This window comes from Cryptomeria japonica, chromosome 4, assembly GCF_030272615.1.
Source record: "Cryptomeria japonica chromosome 4, Sugi_1.0, whole genome shotgun sequence".
NCBI lineage: Eukaryota > Viridiplantae > Streptophyta > Pinopsida > Cupressales > Cupressaceae > Cryptomeria > Cryptomeria japonica.
In genome coordinates this window covers 505938340-505960709 of record NC_081408.1, presented here as the reverse complement: position 1 = coordinate 505960709, position 22370 = coordinate 505938340, and positions in this window count along the sequence as shown.

Genomic DNA, 22370 nt, shown 5'->3' with positions numbered 1-22370 from the left:
CATGAGGAAAATGAAATAAACCATTTTCTTGACAGAGATATAAAAAATCTAAAGAAATGGTTGCAGAAGTGTTGGAAGTGGATCAATCAATTGATAAAGCTAGTCAATTAGAGGTTGATCGATTGGATTGGACTGTTAGTTGCCAAAATGCAAAATGTTGTGTTTTTAATCTATGTGGATCAAAATTGATCTAATATCTATATGTTGCCTGAACAGAGACTGATTCAGAGTGTTTTATCTGTAATTTGTTGAGCAAAGAATAGTGTGAACAATACACGCAAGTTGAATAAGTATGGAGTGTGCACTAAGCGAATTGGTTTGACTTAGAAAAGGTGTTACAATGATTGTAGATCACATTGTGTTTATCACCACAGAGCTAACACATAATCAGTCCACATAGGCATTTGACCAAGTTTGACCCGACGACATAAAAAGAGATGTGGAGGATGTGGCATGTATGGGATAAATCAGAAATTGCTAACAAGATATGGTTGTTGAGTAAATGATAACTAGATTTTTTCATTTCTAAGAATGAGTGTTACATGCAAAGGTCATGCCATAATGCATAGTTAGTTGAATGAAAATAAAAAGACAGTATGAGAAAGATAGAAAATTAGAAGGCAAAAATCAAGGCATATTGTTTTTCTTGATTTCGAAAAGTATTTTTGAATTTTCCTTTGGAGGGAAAATCTATTTTAGAGGGAAAATATTTTGGAGGGAAAATTCTAAGAAGTAAAAGGATTGTGATCAATTTGAAGTAGGTAAATGAAGAAATTGCTAAGTGTTGAGTGTGTGTTGTTGAAGGCGAATTGAAGTGTGTTGTTGCTGAAAAAAGAGAAGTAAGAAATACAATATTTATTTCACACCGTATAGAGTAGGGTCAGAGATAAGTAGAGAGCAAAGATCTAATCAGAATAGAGATAAGAAGAGCTAGTGAAAAGACAAGATAGAGTGCAGAGAGCTATTGCAAAGATTTATGAGCAAAAGACAAAGCCTGTAAGCTGAAAAGAGAAGGTTCAGTTTTAGGTGTGGAAAACATGATGTGTTACAAAACCTCATGTGTAACAAGGTACTCAACTTGTATCTGTAATTATTCATTGTTGTATTCATCTGAGTGGGTGCTCAGATCAAGGGTTGGTGCTCTTTTGGGTTGGTGCCCATAAAAAATCAGAGGTCAGCGTACCTTGGGGTTGGTGCCCATAAACTTTGTAATCAGACTATTTCCACTATGAGGCTAGATTAGAGCAATAGACTCTAGCAGCATTTCTCACCAAGGTTTTTCCCATCTTGGATTTTCCTCATATATCTTGTGTTGTGGGCTTGCCTTCTATGTGTGTGTGCAGATTGGTTTAATGTGTTTGCATATTGTTGCTTGACCTCTGTTATTAGAGATTTGATCTTTTAGATAGTTCAATTTTAAGTAACCACTGATTCACCCCCCCCACCTCTTAGTGGTTCATTTGTGTTCCTTCATAATGGACACCTATGTTGTTCTTTGATGCTAATATCTCAAAATAAATGGGTTTCCATACCTTCACATGGTACCTATGTTGTCCAACTTCTCTTCTCTTCTCTAATAAATGTCTACACAACACATCGATACACAACATAATCTCATTAATCATCTTTTTTCACCCTCTTTTATTATCATGGCACCTATACCCATGTCACTAATTTCTTGGTCTTCCATTCTTTAAGATTCATTGGGTGGGATGTAACAAAAAGTTCATGATTCTACTTCATACATGGGACACTCTACATATTCTCCCATTTTGTTGGACATTTATTTCACCAAGTCTCGTCATGGAGATGTGATTTTGATGGTTGGGGATAGGCCTTGCACTCAACCTCTTGATTATGAGGGCCTCCCCTTTAGATATTGTTGATGCTTCTTCATCAACTTCACTTGGCTACAAATTATCCTCTGTCTAGTCACAAAGGCTCTACTATGTAGTGGAAGGATGCCAATGAAGACCACATAACTATCCATGTGCCTAATTCTTTTTTGGATGACACCTCCCTAGATATTGATGTGTCTCTTGCTTGTAGTGCAGCTCAAACACCCTCAAACCCTATTATGGAACCTCCTACCCTATCCTTGTCTATCAACCTACCTTTGGCTTTGAGCCAACTCCAAGCTCATTTGGTGAGTGGCCACTTGTTAGAGTAATTAGTATAATCACCTGATTGATTATCTAATTAGGTCCTTTATTACTTTATTACACTTAAGCTAAATTTAGGAGTGTATTTTCTATTATTATATTGAGTTATATTTAGCATATCTTACTCATTATGATGTGGACACATGTCAAGCTCTCTTTTAATATTATCCTATTATTTAGATCTAGGGATTTATCTTTATGCTTTTTTAAGCATTCATTGTAATCTATCCAATTCATTTAAAGGTTGATCTCAATATCAAATTCCTCTTTGGATCAATTCTCTCTCAAGGTTGTATAGCACTAACAATATCTTCTTCTCTTCAGATATGATAGGCATTTTGGTAGTAGGTGATGTCTCTTCGGATGTGATAGGAATGGCCCCCATTAATTTAGTGAAACAATACATTGTTCATCTAGACATGGCTAATTTGGATTCATATATTGCAGACATATCATCCTTGTTTGTGAAGTCTCAAATTGCAGATCTAGAGGATTATCTAGAGGAAATTCATCTCCTTGTTGGTGAAAACCACATCACTATTGTTAACTCATCTTCATCACTAATGGATCTTGTTCTACATCAGTCTTTGCCACACATTTATGGATTAACACTATCTCATTCTAACATGAGGATATTTGAGTAGTTTACAAAATAACACACTATTTGGATATGGAGTCTTGAGTCTTCAAATTTGTGGGAGTAGCTTCTCCAGTCACTATATCCTACTTAGGTAGTATCCATGAAATCTCACATGAAAACACATATATGAATCCTCTGAAAGGAGGGTGATCAACAAGAGATACCTCTTGAAACTCACCCTTGGAAAGATCACTCACTTAGATGGCAAAAATGTGCAACCTCGTTTCATACTTCATTTCAACTACTTAGTTGAAATCATGCAGAGAGATATGAGTCTTTGAACCCCATCTACCTCTACTAGCTCACCAAGATCATCCACACCTAATCGACTTACATCAGTAATCAATACAAGATTGATGAGACTCTAACAAATCCATTCCCAATATGATCTTTTAGGATCCCCAAGGTAGGACACATGGATCAATGATAGTGGTGAAGGTGTCAAAATATAGTTCACACAACCATGCATAAGGGAGTCCACTACCACCTTAACACCAGTGGCTAACTCAACCTGCAAACTATCATTCCAGCTCACTGCCACAAGATGACATCATTCTAGGAATGGGGAAATAAAGGAATCTGAAGCACCAAAATAAAATAAAATAGAAACCTGAATTTTATTTATCACACCTGATCTCGCGAGCATAGTGTCCTAATGCTTAGCTTGGTGGTTATCTACCATTACAAACACACTATATAGGTTTTGAATTTTCTTGCTTCTAACTCCTCCTTGTTGATCTATGAGAACAGTATTCTTCATATTGAACCAATTGGCTACATAAGAACCATGCTCCCCTAACCTATTTTCATCTTAGGGTTAGTTCCCATGACTATTGATAACTCCCTCTGGTGTAACTAGGCTTACTAGTTTGTGTTGGATGTATATATTTGGGATCTCTATCTCATTGTCCATTGTGATGCCTAGAATGATGACCACTTGAGCCTTACCCTCTCTGAAAGTCCCATTAATTCTTGTATCAATATTGTTGTTGTTTTTTTACTAGCCTAGAGGGTGTTAACAATGCCCTCAGAAACACTACAGATTGAGGTTGAGATCCTCACACACTCAATCGTGATGGGGCCAAACTCCCAACCAATACTCCAACTTTACCTCCAAACCCTCTAGCCAAGTTCTGTTGGAATCCAAGAACACTAAGAGGGGAGGTCAATCAGTGTTCTACCGGAATGATTAATTTTAACCTTATTAACACAACAGCTTAGCAACGGGTAAACATAAAGGTGGATAACAATAAATAATAATGCAACCACAAAGATGAACATCATAACACCACATATTTATACGTGGAAAACCTCAATGAGGAAAATTTTGGCATCACAGTAAGAAAGATTGTTGGCATTTCAGTAGAAAGAAAGATTGTTGATATTCACTAAGGATATTGAGAAGGTTGTTGGGGATTATTGATATAACTGAAGAAGGATGATAACTATCTTTATAACATTATTTTGTCATTGACGTCAAGAAATTGATTTTCTGATTCAGTATGATGTTGCCATATCTTGAGAAGATTGATTTGAAGAGAATTAAGATGTCGGTAAAAGACACAGAAAGAATGTGATGAATAAGGGGATAAATAAGTTATTCAATGGTCAACTATTACCGAGTTAGACAATGATGAGATCATTATGTTTAGATTGTTTTGATATCCTACATATGATGTTGATTGTAAGGTTAATACTATACTATGTCACCGAGCAAAGAACCTAGTCGGTAAACTCTAAGGAACCTAGTCGGTAAACCCTAAGGTTATCGATATCAGTTAATGAAAGCAAAATGTCTACCGAGTAAAGTTTAGTATTTACCAAGTTGCAACCGAGTTATGACAGTGCACATTGGATGGATAAAAGCATTATTTAATGAAGGACAATGATTAGCTGGAGATGTATAAATGATTGGTATGTTGTGCATGAAGTTTTTTAAGGATCTATGGCAAAGGAAAATCGGTAGGAAGATCTACAATGCAGATTGAACCGCAATAACCTTGTGCAAGTTCCAAGAAGGGAATGCAAGTCCCTAGGCAAGGTAAAACGTTTTCAGATCGGAAGGATACATTAAACCTGGTCAAGTTTGAAGATCTGATGGCTAAGATTAATCATGGGAAATGTGATCAAGGAGATTAAGTGGTTAGCAATTGTTTATAAATAAGGAATTGTTAATAAACAATGTTTGCAGGCAAGTGTAAGCACAGGGATGCTACATAGTGATTACCGAGCACAGAAGCTTGAAGACCTGTTTGAATAATAGAGTAGAGAGCCAGCAGAGGGACAAGATAAGTCCTATGACTAGATTATTTTGAGCAAATAAGAATCTACTTTAGCATTTTAGATGTGAAGTTGCAGATATATTTTATTACTGTTATTTTGTAAGTGATAGAAAATCTCTTAACCGAGTGGACTTAACAGTCTTATTTGTAAACCCTCTAGCAAGGTAACATTCTAAATGAGTGTTTGAAATCCTTTAACAAGGTCACTTCTAACAAAGTGAAGATCCTAACAGATCTAAGGGAAATCCCTTAACTAGGTCACATCTAGCAATGTGTTTGTAATCTTTAATAGGATTTGATTTTAACCGAGCATACTCTAGAAGAGTATATTTCTTAGTGGGTCTGAAATCCCATAGTGTTTTTTCCCTATTTGGGTTTCCACGTTAAATCTAGTGTTATGAGTGTTATGATGATTATGTGTTTATGAGTTAACATGTTTAGCAATTTTTGGCTATATTGCTGAAGTATAAGTTACCGAGGTTGAATCTGTTGATTTTATGGAAGATTAAGTTTGTATGATTCACCCCCCCCCCTCTCATCTTGTTAGCTATTGGCATCTATACTTTACATTTAGTATCAGAACTTACAAAAAAACCATGGTGGGATTGGAGACCCACAATATCTATCCATTGATTAGATGAATAAATATTACAATAAGGGGCTTGCACATGCAGGAAGGCCAACAACCTAGAGTGCACTTCTCATCACAAAAGGAGACTCACTGACTACAGAAAAAATTGGACTACAATCCTGAATGAAGATTGAACTGCAAGAATAGCATCTCCTATGCCTCAGTATAGTTTTAGTAAATCTCAATGCCAGAGGTCTTAAACCTCTTACACAAACCCAATTCAATTACCTATGATCGACCAAAACCTCTACATATGATTACAACCTTATTCACACACAAATAATCGCATAACCATTCGTTCCATGATCTACAAAGAGATATTACATCATATTTATAACAACCTGGGACCTAAACAATTAGATTAGCCACCTAAAAGATAATACAATAAATCCATTAAATAAACCCACAAACTAATGATAACACAAGTCATCCTAAGACCAAAACAACATTAACCAAACAATAAATCTAACCAGGAAGGCATTGGGAGAATCTACGAACATGTTACTGTTAATATTCTTTCAGAGTGGTTCGTGTGCAGCATTTCGGTAAAGTTTCAGCCCCTTCCTTTAATTTTTGGTTCACTTTACCGATTGCTCGTGTGTATGCCAAGTGGTGTCTCAACGTTTCTCGAAGTGGCTCGCTCTTCTTGCCCGGTGTTGAGAGGACACTAAGTTGCCGTGTGGTACAGGTATTTTCTTTGGCGTATGTTTCCCGACCCCACCATCTTCCATGTGCTTTTAGAAAAAATTGGTGCCCCCGCATTGCATGTTCCACTTCCCTTTTTTGCGTTTGACTTCGGGTCTCCCCCGAGTTGGCATGCGTCTTCTTTGATGATTCGTGAACCAGAATGTTGTTTGCACCGCTATTTTCTTGTTTGGCAGGTGTAGGGGTAGCCATGATACATTTGGAGTAACAAAATTAAAGGTCATTTTCACCGAGGTAGCGTCTCAAGGAGTGACACGCAAGGAGATTCTTGATTGGAAGCGGTTGCTAGGATTTTTCTTATTCTTTTGTGTTGTTTGTTAAAGGTCGAGGGCTCTATATAGGCCTTCTTTTTTTCTTTTTCAGGGGTTCAAACTTTCGTGAGAATCGATTAGACTTTGGCTCATTGAAAATCCTTTATGATAATTAAATTAGGTGAATGATAGACATACCAGATTGTGCCTATGGCCTTTGTGGTTGTTTTATTTGAAGCTTAGTAAATTGACTTATGTGTTGTATTCAGATTCAGTAACTTCTATGATATATGATGTGAGACTCTACAAATTAAATTATGTTTTAGGACTTGTTATCTGTTGGATGAATGGTGAATGTCATATTATGTTGAATTAAGTTTATTTTAATCATCTTCTCTATTGATGTTGCGCATGTATATTGTTGAAAGCGCTTTAAAACTGCATATGTATATGGGTTTTATATGCTGCTAGTGTCCTAAAAATATTATGGCGTATTGCCTAAGTAGTGTAGCTTTTTAAGTTTCCTCTTCCCCTTTTCTCCCCAAATTGTATGAAGAGTTGACTTCTCAAACTCAAAGGTTATTCGGTGAATCTCACGCAAAAGGTCCCCATCACTGAATTTCCCATAAGGTTTTTAGTGTTTAATGTAAAGTTAAGAGACAACATTTCTTTTTCTGGCACGCTCAGTGGGACCTAATTTTGAAAAATCCTAAGCAATTTTATGAGCCTTAGACCTATTACCATGATTCAAACAGCTTTAAATCCCAGTTTTCTTCTACCACCCCTAGTAAGCGTCTGTTCACCTACAACTACTTCTCAGAATCTACCTGTTATCCCTATGGTACATGTTCTCATAGTAATGGCTCAAGTTCCTCCTAGAAATTTTGTGACTTGGAATAGCGGTAGCCCTCTCATTCCTCCCATTCCACCTACAGTATGGGGGCCAATTCCTACCTCCGCGCTAAAATTTATCCCCAAATTCACCAAAGAATGTTCCAAGATGCCAAGGGAGCACCTACAATATGTGGCCAATATCTGCACCGTCCATAACATTACAGAGCAAAATGTAGCTCTGAGATTTCTTGCAGCTTCATTCAAAGGAAGAGATTTAGATTGGTATAGATCTCTTGGTCCAAACTCTATAACCGATTGGGACCAGCTGGGTGACTGCTTCTTTGAGAGATTTTTTGACAAGGCTGATAGATAATCTCTAATGCAACAACTAATTACCATCAAAAGGGTTCCTTGGGAAGCGCTGATAGAATTCAATATGAGGTTTTAGAGGACTTGGAAGAGGATATTATTGTCTTCTCGTCCTCCCATAGATATGGCCATTTTTTTTATTTGAAAGCCTTCAATTCAGATATATTTGTGATGATTCAACCTCTCGGAGGAAATACCCTCCCAGATGCCTATGACTTGGTGGTCCGAGAAGAAAACAATTTAATTGACACTGGAAAGATTACACCACGACTACTCATGTCGGTCTTCCCTAAGTTATCAAATAAAGTTCATGAGCTAGTTGTGCCTACCACATCTGCACCCTAATCTATGCATGTGTATCTCGGATCCCAACAAGCAAGTACATCTTCCCCTTCATCTCTAGTTGTGAAAGTCAATGATATGAAAATTTGTTGAGATCTTTTTCAAATGAAATCATTATTTAAAAAGATTCCAAATCCCCCCTGCTAGACCTCCCTTCCAACAAAATTTCCAAGAGAATAGACCCACATATCAGCAAAACCAATATGCGAATAACCGAGCTCCCTCGAATCAGTCGAATGGCCAGATAGTTGCAGTGCCCAATCCTTTGCAAACTGTCTATCCAAGAAACAATAAAGAGTTTACCATAGGATAGAATAATCTAGAGGATGACACCAATAATTGGTGGTTCCCATGTAACAATGCCCACACCCCGAAAGTCAATTTGCAACAAAAAATTGCAGATCAACGAAGTCAAGGTGTTGCATCCGATGATTCGGTTTATGCTTCCCCTAGCATGGACAATGTGCCTCTCATTGCACAAATGTAAGGTATATCCATAGAGAAAGAAATGGAGATAGCTTTGGACCATGCTTTATTCTCTTGGATGGAGGATGAGGACATCGTACTCACAAATGACGCAATTACATCAAGCTCAGGAGCTCCTCAAGTGCAGTTAAATTACATCCTCTGGTCAAAAAGACATTTTATGGGAGAGTATGTAGGCCTGCAGGGGAGGTTCATCTCAGATAAATTTCTTGAACAACCCGTGGTTGCTACCACATATCCGAGAAAGGAGTTTATTCCCTATAAGTCGAGAGAAGCAAAAACATCAGTTCCATCAGTATTGGACATGGTGGAGCAGCTAAAGAAAGCCCCAGCTACCGTCTCCTTATGGGATCAACTTAGAATCCTAAAGCAGAAGAATCAATTAAAAGAAGCTCTGGTAGAGGTCGAGAGACCCGTTGACAAGAATGTTGCTAGTTCTTCACAGACTAATGAAGAAAGATTTGCGGCCCCCGTAGCACAATCATGCTCGCCGGAAGTGTTGACAAATGAGGCCGCACCACCTAGATCTCACATGGAAGGTAAGCCTAAACTAAACCCTTTCTATTTGACCCTCATAGTAGGAGACAATCTATTACATAATTCTATGATAGATTATAGTGCCAGCACTACCGTCATGCCTAAGCAAATTGTTGGGGTTTTGAACATCAAATACGAGCCTCTAAGTAGGGGTGTTACACAACTAAATGGAAATAAACTCCAGACTGTGGGTCTTATTAAAAGTCTTATGCTGACATTGTTTGTGTGTCCTAGTATCATCATTTCCCAAGAAGTAGTAGTTATTGACATCCCACCTACTTTCGGCCTCTGCCTCTCACAAGACTTTACCACCAAGATAGGAGGTTACTTATTGTAAAGTGGAAAAATCGAACCCTAGTTGTTCTCCCCTCCCCAACTCCAAGGAGAGAGAAGGGAGGTCACTAGGGTTGATGGTTTTCACTTAGGAGAGACTTTACATTCAAAAGAGGGGTTGAAACCCACAAGATCCAATCCCACGCAATGCAAGATTGGATTCTAAATGAGTTTCAAGGGTTAAGACATCAAGGATACCCTCTTTTGTAAAGAAATGTAGATAGAATGATTGAACTAGGAATGCATGTAAAGTAGGAAAGATTCACTTATAGACAGAGATAGGGATATGGGATGAAGCTACAGACCTGGAATTCACAATAAAATGTCAAGACAGTGCTGTTCTGCAAATTTGAGCGAAAGTTGACGGGACGATGGCGCCCGGCGTGCACACGGTCCTCGGAAAAATCTGCGGAACGAAGGTGGATCTGTTCGTCTCTGCACAAGGATTCCAGATCTTCAATTACAGCTGCGTACCTGCAACCTACACACAGAAAAGAGAGGACGATTGGGGGGTTAGGGATGAGGGGTTTGCCTTTAGGTCAAACCCCAGTTTTGGAATTAACCAAGAAATGAGAATGTTGTAAATGTAAATGTTTGTAATGTAAACAAGTACTGATACCTTGTTGTAAGAATGTTTGTATTCTTACATGCGAAGGTGTAATGTATGTAGTATGTTGTATGTTGTATATTGTATGTGATCTCCTCTTCAATGGTTGAATCTTTGTCTTGAATGCAACACTTAGCCTTGAATGGAGACTTAGAATGCTCAATTGCTTGAAGGAATGCTTGAATGTTTGAATGCTTGAATATTGCTTTCGCGCCTTTGCTCACATATGTCCTCCTCCTTTCTCTCTCTTTCTAGGAGAGGAAAAGTAGTTTATATAATTGTCAATTAGGGCTGATAGACTGATTTTCCTGACCTTAGGCCGACCAGGAAACATTATTTTCCAATTTGCAAACTTAAAGACCCGAAGCCCCATAAGAGACCAGGCCCAAAATAGGGCCAGGGACCAGGGCGCTGGGCGCCATGGTCCTGGGGGACTAGGGTGCTAGGCGCCCTAGTCCTGAAGGACTAGAGCACTGGGTGCCATGGTCCCACCTCCAGGGACAGCGGGGTGCAAGGAGGATCAAGCCAGGGTGCTGAAAAATGCAGTTTTTGATGTCATGAACAAGTTTCGGGGTCTCCATTCAGGTTCCGTGTTGCATCACCATCATGAAGACCCAAATGCAGTCAAAATTGCAAGTGTCACAATTTTAGGACGCTACATTTATCCCCCACTTTAGCGGGAGTATAAGCGTACACTCATACTTCCGGTAAAGTACAAGGAAACAACATTGAAAAACTTTCACCACGTCAAGGAGGCAAGATACACCAAGCCCCTAGTGGACTAAGGATCTTACAACTTCGATTGACAAAGTAAAAGGGAAGATCACAAGGGAGAACCATGACTGTCAGTAGTAAGGTTCCCTCACTATGAGTCATGCAAGAAAGATATCAAAAATTTTCAAGGCAAAGCTAAATTTGTCAAGAAATTTTCAAGTATCTTGAAAAGATATGAGCGGGATGTATGCCCCCCTACGTTAAAGTGATCGCACACGCCTCACCGGGGGTGATTTCTTTAAGGTAGTGATACATATAAGAAATGAGAAAGGAGCACGTTATCAGAAGGATTTAGCCCCCAAGTGTGAGATAAGCCCAAGGATAATAGACACAAAACACAAAGCACAAGGTGACTTCACTTTCCTTGGGGTCAGTATGCTGTATGATAATTCATGTATATCATATGTATGTATGCATAATTGTTCTTCATTCCCCAATCAAGGAAGGTCACCTAGAAGAAGGGAACACATATGTCTTTTGAGTCAACATGAGAGAGACCAAAAGAGATCTCAATGCTTTGCATCATCCTCAAGTAGACAACACTAAGGACAACAAATAGAAGAATGAGAATAACACATCGAAGAAGTAAAAAAAGAGGTCAAGAGAGGAGGAGAGAGTCTGCTATGCTAATGAAACTAGTCTAGCACGTCATCTACCCCTCGATCTTGCTGATCAATATTTTGGGAAGGTAGGAAACATGCTAGAGGAGGAACATCCAACACAGCAGATGGAGCTATCACAAGATCCGAACAAGGGCTATGTTCATGTTCCAAGCCATGTTGTTCTTGTCTAGGAGCTAGGATAAGTGCTTTAGAAAATTCGTTACATAAATGGTTATCAACATCAACATATTCATATTCACTATCAGAATGAACAGGAGTAACATTTTCATCATGCATAACATTTTCATCATGAATAACATTTTCATCTATATCATCATCAATATTTATAAAAATAGGATCTTTAACTCGCACAGGATCAAGACCATCATGCATCTTATGTTTAGGAGATTTTGGCTCAATCGTCGGCTGAGGAGAAAATGGAATAATACTAGTTGAAGGTGTTTTTGGGGATTGCAAAGTTTGAGAAGCAGCTGCCTGAGCTCTAAGACGACGCTTTCATCGGTGTTCATATGCAGAACGATTTCGTCTAGTCTTAGTAGGAAGTTGAGAAGATTGAGGAGGAGGAATGTTCTCATCCTTTTCACTTGGGTGTTTAGGTTGTGGTCTCTTAGGTTGAACAATAGGAGAAGAGGAAGGTCTCTTCTCTCCATAAGAGGAAGGAGGAGGAACTGCTCCATATAAAGGAGGAAAATTTGGTTTAGGAAGGAGACCAAGTCCATCATGACGAGGAGGTATAGGTCTACTTTTAGAAAGTTTATTAGATATAGACATAGTCACATTCATAGGAATGGGTTGGGAATCTTCTTGAGGAAAGACATTAGTTTTATCTTTCAAAGGAAGAACTTCCTTCTCAAGAACGATAGGAATGTCAAGTTTGGGTGTTCTAGGTTCACTTAGAGATAGGATCATATCTTTTTTCCACTTTTGATAAGATTTGAAAAGATGATCACTTCGCGGTGGAAGAGATTGGAATTGTTTAGGCCAAAAGTAATCAATAGGAATGCTAGAAGTTCTTTCAGCAGGTTTAAAGAGACTATGATTGACAGTAAAAACTTCACCATTATGGGGAAATTTCAAGCACTTGTGAATAGGAGAAGCAATAGCTTTCATGGAAGATATCCAAGGATAGCCTAGCTTCACAGGAAATTGTTCGGACGATGGAATAATAGCAAAGTCCACATCAAGAGATTTGTTATGGACCTCAATAGGTAATGTAATAGAACCAATTGCAGGAGAAGAAAATGCATCAAATAATTTCACAACGACATTTGTTTCGTCATAGATCACTTGATTCAATTGCAAAGTAAAAAGAAATTCTTTAGTAATGACATTAACCATACAAGAAGGATCAATAAGCACTCCACGGCAAGGTGTATTCTTGACTTTTGCAACTATATATAAAGGACCATCAGGTGCCCTGATAGTTTCACTGGAATCAAATGTGATGGAAGGTTCTTTAGGGATTTTCTGCTGCTCTACAAAGTTAATCACATTCGGAGTCATAGACACGAGATCATCAGGTGAGACACAGGAATCAGTAGTATCAATCACATTAGAGGTATGAGAAGGCAATGGATCAGTAAAAATCTTAAGATTTTGGTTAGGAGGAGCTACAGATGTGTTGCCTTTATCATTCACACCAGAAACAGAGATAGTATTATTATCAATCAAATCTTGAATTTTACCCTTTAAAGCAAAACATTTTTCAGTATCATGCCCAGGATGATGATGAAATTGACAAAAATATTTGTTATCAAAATAGGGTGAATTAATCTTTGCAGGATCTATTTGCCTTATAGGAGGAAGAGTAAGCACATTTTGTTCCAATAACTTATTCATAATACTATGCAATGATTCATTCAAAGGAGTAAACTTTCTTTCTTTCTTGAAAAACTTAGAAATAGGAGGCACACCTGATGCTGCATTCACATTGTTGTTGATGATGTTTTCATTGAATTTAATGGACTCTCTGTTCGGTTTAAACTTCCCAAATGGTTGTTGACTACTATCACCCTTATCACTCAGAGCCATAGGATTTGCTTGTTCCATTTGACTCACAGTCAGTTGATAATTGTGAAGAGTTGTGCACAACTGTTGGAAAGAAGTAAACTCAGAAAACAAGAGTTTTTCTCTAATATCTTTTTGTAAATTAGAAATAAAGATTCTTTGAATATCATTGTCAGGTACCGAAAAAGAAATCTGAGCATACAAATGCTTATATCTACCAATGAAATCAGTCACTTTTTCTTTAACACCTTGTTTACAATGCATTAAATCAATCAAAGTAACTTTAGGACTTATATTGTTTTGAAATTGTTGAATAAAAGCATTTGCAAGTTGTTCAAAAGAAGAAATAGAATAAGAAGGCAACGAGCAATACCATTGTAGGGCTTTATCTCTTAATGTTCTAGTAAACAGTTTTGCAAGCAACCTTTGGTCATAAGCAAGATCGGTACATATTGTTTGAAAGGTCTTAACATGTGTTAGAGGATCACCCTTACCATTATAAAGCTCCAAATGTGGAATTTCAACATGTTTAGGGGGGATAGCTCGAACAATGTCAAGAGAAAGTGGGCTCGCAACATCAAATGTGGGCACACTAAACTTAGATTGGTTCATAGAGGCAATTTGTTGCTGTAAAGAAGAGACAGTTTGTGCAAGATTGTTAATGGTCGCTTCAGTCGAAGAGTTCATATTAGACGTGTTAGATTGTGATGGAGGTGTTATGTTATTGAAAGAAGGTAGAGAGTAAGGTGGTGGGACACTATGATAGTTAGTCATAGGAGATGATTGGAAGGGAGGAACACTACAAGGAGGAATGGAATGGTTAAATGAATTGCCCCCTTGTGTCATGTTCATTTGTGGAGATATAATAGGGACACTCATTGAAGGCATGAATGAAGAAGTCGGATTGAATGAAGGAAGAGGGTTGATTGAAGAAGAGGGATTGCCCCCATGACTGGTGATCATAGGAGGAATGTCTTGTATTGAAGTAGTCATTATGTTTGATGTAAAAGTAGGTATACTAGCAATAGGAGTTGTCAAAGGAATAGAATGATTAACTTGAGTAGGAGGTTGTGTATAACCTAAGGTTTTGGCACAACTTTTCATAGGCATCACATTCGAATCCACAATGTGTGCAATACCACGCAAAATATCAATTCCATTCTTATCACTTTGAACCATATGTTTTAGACCCTCAATTAATGAAAGAGCTTCGCTATCGGGGTATTCTTGAGACATCCATTGTCGAAAATCATCAAATTGGTTATCCAATTTCAAAAGTTGTTCTACAGAAACCTCATGGAGAGCTTCTTCATCATTAAGAGGATTAGAGGAATTACCCATGTCCTCGTTAAAAAGGTCATTCAAATTAGGTTCCATCTCCTCCGTAATTAAACCTTGGAAAGACTTAATTCGAAGGCTTCGTCTAACGGGAATAGTGTAAGTAGGGCTTATTGTTGTAAAACTCATGCACTAAAGAGAGAGAGAAGATTTTGAATTTTAGAGGTAGCAAATTTCAATAAAATCAGCCAATCTCCTAGATTTAAGTTGTTAAAAAACAATCAGGACAATCTCCCAAAATTTCAGAAAAAATGTCAGGGACCGTGGCGAACGGAGTGCACACGGTCCTCGCAACTTTTTTCGAAATTTTTAGGGATGAAAGTGATGATGATTTTAAAGCTAATCTGAAAAAAATTGAGTGATTTTACGATCTGTAGATAGGCCAAATTAAAGTTGCAATCTCAAAATTGAACCCTACCAAGATTGTTGAAAAATGTAAAATTTGAATCTTGAAAAAGAGGGGGAAACTGAAATTTTGAATTTTATGATTTTAGAGGGAATGCTAAAAGCAATGCAAGTTTTGAAATTTAAAAGTTGACTCGATTTCATGCAAAATTCGAATTTGAAAAGTGGAAATCAAGGTTGTTGCAATTAAACACTTAATTTCAAAAGTCACAAACTGCAAAAATTTGAATAAAGTACTGAAATTTCGAATAAATGCCAACACACTGTTCAGATTTAGGATTGTAAGAAACACAATTTTGATATGAATTTCGATTTCAACAATTTTTGAATGATTAGAAGCCTCAATCCAAGCAATCGCTAGACCAACTTTGACTTTAATTTTGAAAGTGTTAGAATTGATAAGATCAGCCAAAATTTTGGATTTTAGCAGAAAAATATAGTAAGATCTAGCTCCCGAAATTTCGGAAAAAATGTCGGGGACGATGGCGCTTGGGGTGCACACGGTCCTCGCAACTTTTTTCCAAATTTTCATGGATGAAAGATATTGTGATTTTGTTGTGGAATCCAAAGTTACAGCCGATTTGGAGGTGTTTTGATTAGTGAAATTATCAGTCAAAGGTTGAATCAAGAGGGTTTTAAAAATTAGGGTTTTGACATTTAACCACTTAATTTTCAGAATTAAAGCACAAATATGAATTGACAATTTTCAATAGAAGGGTAGATCTAAAACAAGCATTAACAATTAAACATTTCACAAGTTTAATTACTAAAAAGAAAATTTTAGGGTTTTTATGCAATCAACCTCTAAAATTTGCAAAAGATCAAACATGGAAATGTAATTAAGGAAGCAAATTTTTCAGATCTAACCATGAATAATCAAAATGAGGATGTTCACGTTGGGTTCACCAAAATGTAAAGCGGAAAAATCGAACCCTAGTTGTTCTCCCCTCCCCAACTCCAAGGAGAGAGAAGGGAGGTCACTAGGGTTGATGGTTTTCACTTAGGAGAGACTTTACATTCAAAAGAGGGGTTGAAACCCACAAGATCCAATCCCACGCAATGCAAGATTGGATTCTAAATGAGTTTCAAGGGTTAAGACATCAAGGATACCCTCTTTTGTAAAGAAATGTAGATAGAATGATTGAACTAGGAATGCATGTAAAGTAGGAAAGATTCACTTATAGACAGAGATAGGGATATGGGATGAAGTTGCGGACCTGGAATTAGCAATAAAATGTCGAGACGGTGCTTTTCTACAAATTTGAGCGAAATTTGACGGTACGATGGTGCCCGGCATGCACACGGTCCTCCGAAAAATCTACGAAACGAAGGTGGATCTGTTCGTCTCTGCACAAGGATTCCAGATCTTCAATTACAGCCGCGTACCTGCAACCTACACACAAAAAAGAGAGGACGATTGGGGGGTTAGGGATGAGGGGTTTGCCTTTAGGTCAAACCCCAGTTTTGGAATTAACCAAGAAATGAGAATGTTGTAAATGTAAATGTTTGTAATGTAAACAAGTACTGATACCTTGTTGTAAGAATGTTTGTATTCTTACATGCGAAGGTGTAATGTATGTAGTATGTTGTATGTTGTATGTGATCTCCTCTTCAATGGTTGAATCCTTGTCTTGAATGCAACACTTAGCCTTGAATGGAGACTTAGAATGCTCAATTGCTTGAAGGAATGCTTGAATGCTTGAATGTTTGAATGCTTGAATATTGCTTTCGCGCCTTTGCTCACATATGTCCTCCTCCTTTCTCTCTCTTTCTAGGAGAGGAAAAGTAGTTTATATACTTGTCAATTAGGGCTGATAGACTGATTTTCCCAACCTTAGGCCGACCAGGCAACATTATTTTCCAATTTGCAAACTTAAAGACCCGAAGCCCCATAAGAGACCGGGCCCAAAATAGGGCCAGGGACCAGGGCGCTGGGCGCCATGGTCCTGGGGGACCAGGGCACTAGGCGCCCTAGTCCTAAAGGACCAGGGCGCTAGGCGCCATGGTCCCACCTCCAAGGACAGCGGGGTGCAAGGAGGATCAGGCCAGGGTGCTGAAAAATGCAGTTTTTGATGTCATGAACAAGTTTCGGGGTCTCCATTCAGGTTCCGTGTTGCATCGCCATCGTGAAGACCCAAATGCAGTTGAAATTGCAAGTGTCGCAATTTTAGGACGCTACACTTATCTTTAGATTGGTCCCACCTCATCCTTTGGACCAAGCATGGTGCCAAGCTCAAAATTATTTCAAAACCCCTACACACTGAGCATGTAGTTGATGAGGCTATGCTCAAATTTGAGCCTACTCATACCTCCATCTCTAATGAGAGAAGAATAGTAGAACTTCTAGAGGATGAAGAGGTGACCGGAGATATTACTCCAGAGCAACAAGTTTTCCTCAATGAATTCATAAATTCTTATCCATATTCCAATTACCATGCCACGGGTCTTGGTACCTATTGTATTTTTAATGAGGATCAAATTATCCCAAAATTAACCAAGGGTCCACTAACCAAGGAGGATTTGTCTTCTGCACTCTGGACCTTTCACTTTCATGGTGCAAAATGCAAGGTAGTTCAGGTGCTAGAATTTTCCTTACTTCACCTTCTGGTGAACAAATCCTGAGATCTTTCCACCTATAGTTTTCTTGCTCCAAGAATGAAGTGGAATATGAAGGGCTAATCCAAGGCCTAAGTTTAGCAGAAAGGGTGGGAATAAAACAGCTAAAAGTTTTGGGTGATTATGAGCTGATAGTGCACCATGTCCGAGGAATCTCAAGTGTTGAGCATGTTTGCATGAGGTCCTATCATCATAGGACATGGGATTTGATTGAAAGATTTGATGCTTTCAACATCCAGAGGATTCCTCGAAAGACAAATGCAACTGCTGATCAGATGGCCACTATTGGGTTGCAATTCAACCCTTCTATGGATTTTCTTTCCAATCCTCAAGCGGTCTGTGTGATCATTCAACCAACTATTCTAGACAATGACACCCATTGGCAAGTTTTTGAGAGTGATGTGCAAATTGCTCTGTTCATTCAAAACTCTAGAGGGTTTGTTGATCAAATGCAGTCTAAAGTAAAGGAGGCTTATGGGGATCAAATCATTCAATTGAAGTCCAACAAGCTCCCAAATGGATTGATCACCCTGGAGAATTTATTTGACCATGATGATGCTAAAAATGACAAGTGAAAATTCATGGCCAATAAAGGTGACTACACCAAAATGTCAGTAGGGAATGTGAGATAACTTAAGGTCGGAAAAAGAGTTCCCCCAGAAGACCAAGAATTGTTGGCTTGATATTGTGATGAATACGTTGGTGTGATAGCATGGTCATATGAGGATTTGAAAGGTTACAATTCTAGCATCATTCAGCACACCATTCAGCTTGTTGATGGGGCCAAGCTGGCTTGAAAAAAGCAGAGACCTGTCAATCCAAAGATTGAGATTCTCATGGTGCAAGAACTAAAGAAATTGATATAGTCCAAGATATTCTACCCCATCAAGTATAGTACATGGGTATCAAATTTGGTACCAGTCAGAAACAAGAATGGAGATATCCGGCTCTTTATGGACTTTTGTGACTTGAACCAAGCTTCTCTAAAAGACCATTACCCTTTGCCACCAATGGAATAGTTCTTAAGAACTGTGGTGGGGTTGGAGATGTTTTTGATGCTGGATGGATTCTCGGGTTATAACCAAGTGTTGGTAAAGCTAGAAGACCAACATAAGACCACCTTCACAACCAAATGGGGAACATTTGATTACCAAAAAATGTTGTTTGGATTGTCAAACACAGGTGCCACTTTTCAGAGGGCTATGGATCTGGCTTTTAAGGAGCTGATTAATAAAATCATCCTTGTCTACTTGGATGACTTGATGGTGTTTTCAAAGCATAAAGAAGATCATTTTGATCATCTCAAGCTATTTTTCCAAAAGTGTTTGGAATTCGACATTTCATTGAACCCAAAGAAATGCATCTTTGGGGTCCCGCAAGGGAAATTATTGGGACCCGTAGAATCAAAAGAAGGAGTCTCCATCGATCTAGATCAAGTGAAGGAAATAAAAGAGCTTCCTCTTCCCGTCAACAAGAAGGGCATTTATTCCTTCCTAGGCAAGGTCAACTTTGTTAGTCATTTCATCTCAGACTTTATTGGAATGGTGAGGCCTATCACGCTAATGCTTAAAAGGGAAATAAATTTTAAATGGACTCCTGAAGCAAAAGAGGCATTTGAGAAAATCAAAGACGCCATCTCTTCTGCTCTAGTACTTTCAAACCTTGATATGTCTAGGGATTTCACAATGTATGTTTTGTCTAGAAATTATAGCATTGTCATGGTACTAACCCAAAAAGATGCAGACAAAAAGGGTGAGCATCCCATAACCTTTCATTCCAAGACTCTAAAGGAGTGTGAGGCTAAATACAACTTTGTTTAAAAACAAGCAATGTTTATTGTCAAAGGCCTCAAAAATTTCAGGCATTTCATTATCTATAGTAAGACTACTATGTATGTCACTCATCCTTCAGTCAAGGAATATATAATGGAGGGTGACATTACAGAGAAAAGGGAAAACTAGATTACCAAGATCTTAGAATATGACGTTGATGACAGACCCACTAAGGTAATCCGCGAAAAAGGCCTTTGCAAATATATAGCCCAAGAGTCTGACCCTTGAGAAGCCGAGACTACTGTGGAGGAGGTTGTGATGTTCACCTCTGAGCGAATGGAAGCAAGTTGGATAGAGAGGAAAAAACACTTCGTATAGACTGGAATCTTCCTAGCTGATATCTCTCCTGAAAAGAGGAGATTCTATAGGATGCAAAATAGCAGCTTCTGCCTTGTTGAAGGAGTTATTTTTAAAAGGAATTTTGATGGGATTCTACTCTGCTACATAAACCAAGACCAAGCCCATAAAATCTTACATGAATTCCATTATGGCCTTTCAGGGGTTCATTATTCAGCGCAAACCACCATCATCAAGATTACCCATGTTGGGTATTTATGGCCCTCTATGTTTAAAGACACACATGCTCTAGTAAGAGAATGCAAGGAGTGTCACTACTACAGTGGTAGGCGCAACAAGGCAGCAATGCCACTTAGGCCAATAATGGTGGAAGAACCCTTTGCTCAATGGGGTTTGGATTTCATAGGGATGATTAATCCGCCTAGCTCAGTTGGACACAAGTGGATCCTTACTACCACTGACTATTTTACCAAATGGTCTGAGGCTGTACCCCTAAGGAATTCATTAGAAACAGAAATACTAGCATTTTTGGAGGAGCTAGTATGTTAGTATGGTCTGCCAAAGACCATAATATCGGATAATGCACATGCATTCATGGGCTCCCGTGTAACCCAATTTTCTCTCTACCAGGGTATATATCTAAAGACTTCCTCAAATTATTACCCTTAAGGAAATGGCCTAGCTGAATCTACCAATAAGAACCTTATAAGACTCATTAAAAGAATGGGGTCTGAACACAAAAGGGAGTGGCATCACCATTTGAGAAGCATGTTATGGGTGGACTGGATCACACCTAAGTAGATTTTAAAGAACTCTCCATACAAGTTGGTCTACGAAAAAGATGCCTTATTCCCCGTATCTTTGGAGATCCCCGCTTTGCAGCTCCTCAAGTTCATTGAGGTGGCCAAAAATGAGCCCATGGAGGTAAGGTTGGCAAAGATTATGGAGCTAGAAGAAGAAAGGGAAGTGGCATTCGAGTCTCTTCAGAACCACCAACAAACCATCAAGAGGTATTTTTATAACAAGAAGAGTTTTGACCCGCAGCTCAAACCGGGCGATCTTGTTTTAAAATATAATGAGAGGGTGGCCACGCCAAGTCAACATACTAAGTTTGATGGTTTATGGGAGGTACCCTTCCGCATCATGAATTGTAAGGGATTTAATGAATTCGACCTCAAGAATATGCAAGGGGAACCTCTTGAAATCTTGGTTAACAGGTTTCATCTTAAACCTTTCTATTAAAGCTTAGTGCCCCCAATGTAAATAATGTATTTTTAGTGTGCCTTATTTATTTAATTATGTTTCTTCATGCATTGTAAGGAAAATAAGTAAATCATAAGATACACCTTAAACAAGCAAAAGATTCATTATATTATATATATATATATATCAGTATCTTTATACAATACATAAAAAGGCTTATAGCCTATAGATTTTAAGTAGCAGGGTGGCAGATCTTGGTAGCAAGGTGGTAGTCTTGCAGTTGTCTTCCTTGTCCTCATCCTCATCCATGAGAAATTTTGATTCATCATATTCATCATCACCATCTCCCATCCACTCATGGTCAGAGTCACTATCGGATTCTCGAGATATCGACACAAGCACCAAGCTCGGAAGAATGTGAGGCATCAAGATCCGCAAGAAGATGTAGTCGCAAAACTCGGTATACCATGTTGTGTTGGCTGGAGTGGGCACTATTAGATGGACTCTGAGGAGGAACACCATAGTGCACTCTATGCATAGACAATGAGCAGACAATGACATACTCTTTAAGCCACCTATAAGTGGATACCAAGTCACCTCCTCTCCAAGGGTGATGAAACATTGCAAGTCTTAGGCCAAGGGAAAACCTCTAAAAGGGATGAAGTATTCCACGACATTCTTAAGGCTTCCTAGATGCTCTAATGGGAAGAGTGTCTTGGTCAGCTCCATCTTTGGGTAGTCGTCTATCCTAGCATCCATCAATTAAGCCATGGAACAAGAGAAGATATCAATGCTGACATGATATTTGTCAACATCATCAATAAAACCTTCCCCGAGCACCCATTTAATTGCAGCAATGATCAACAAATTTTTCCACCGCGTCATTCCTTGCAACCTTCGATCTGAAATGTTGCCAAGAAAAGTGGCATGTACCTTGTTGTTGGTAAACCTGATGAGAGTATCCATAACTCAATAAACTCCATCGTTGAGCTAACTTTTCTACAAAGGAATGTCTGAAAAGACATATTTATAGCTAATTTCTAGCTCTAAGTAATAAAATCAAATTAAGAGCCAACGCCCTTGATCTTCGATGTGG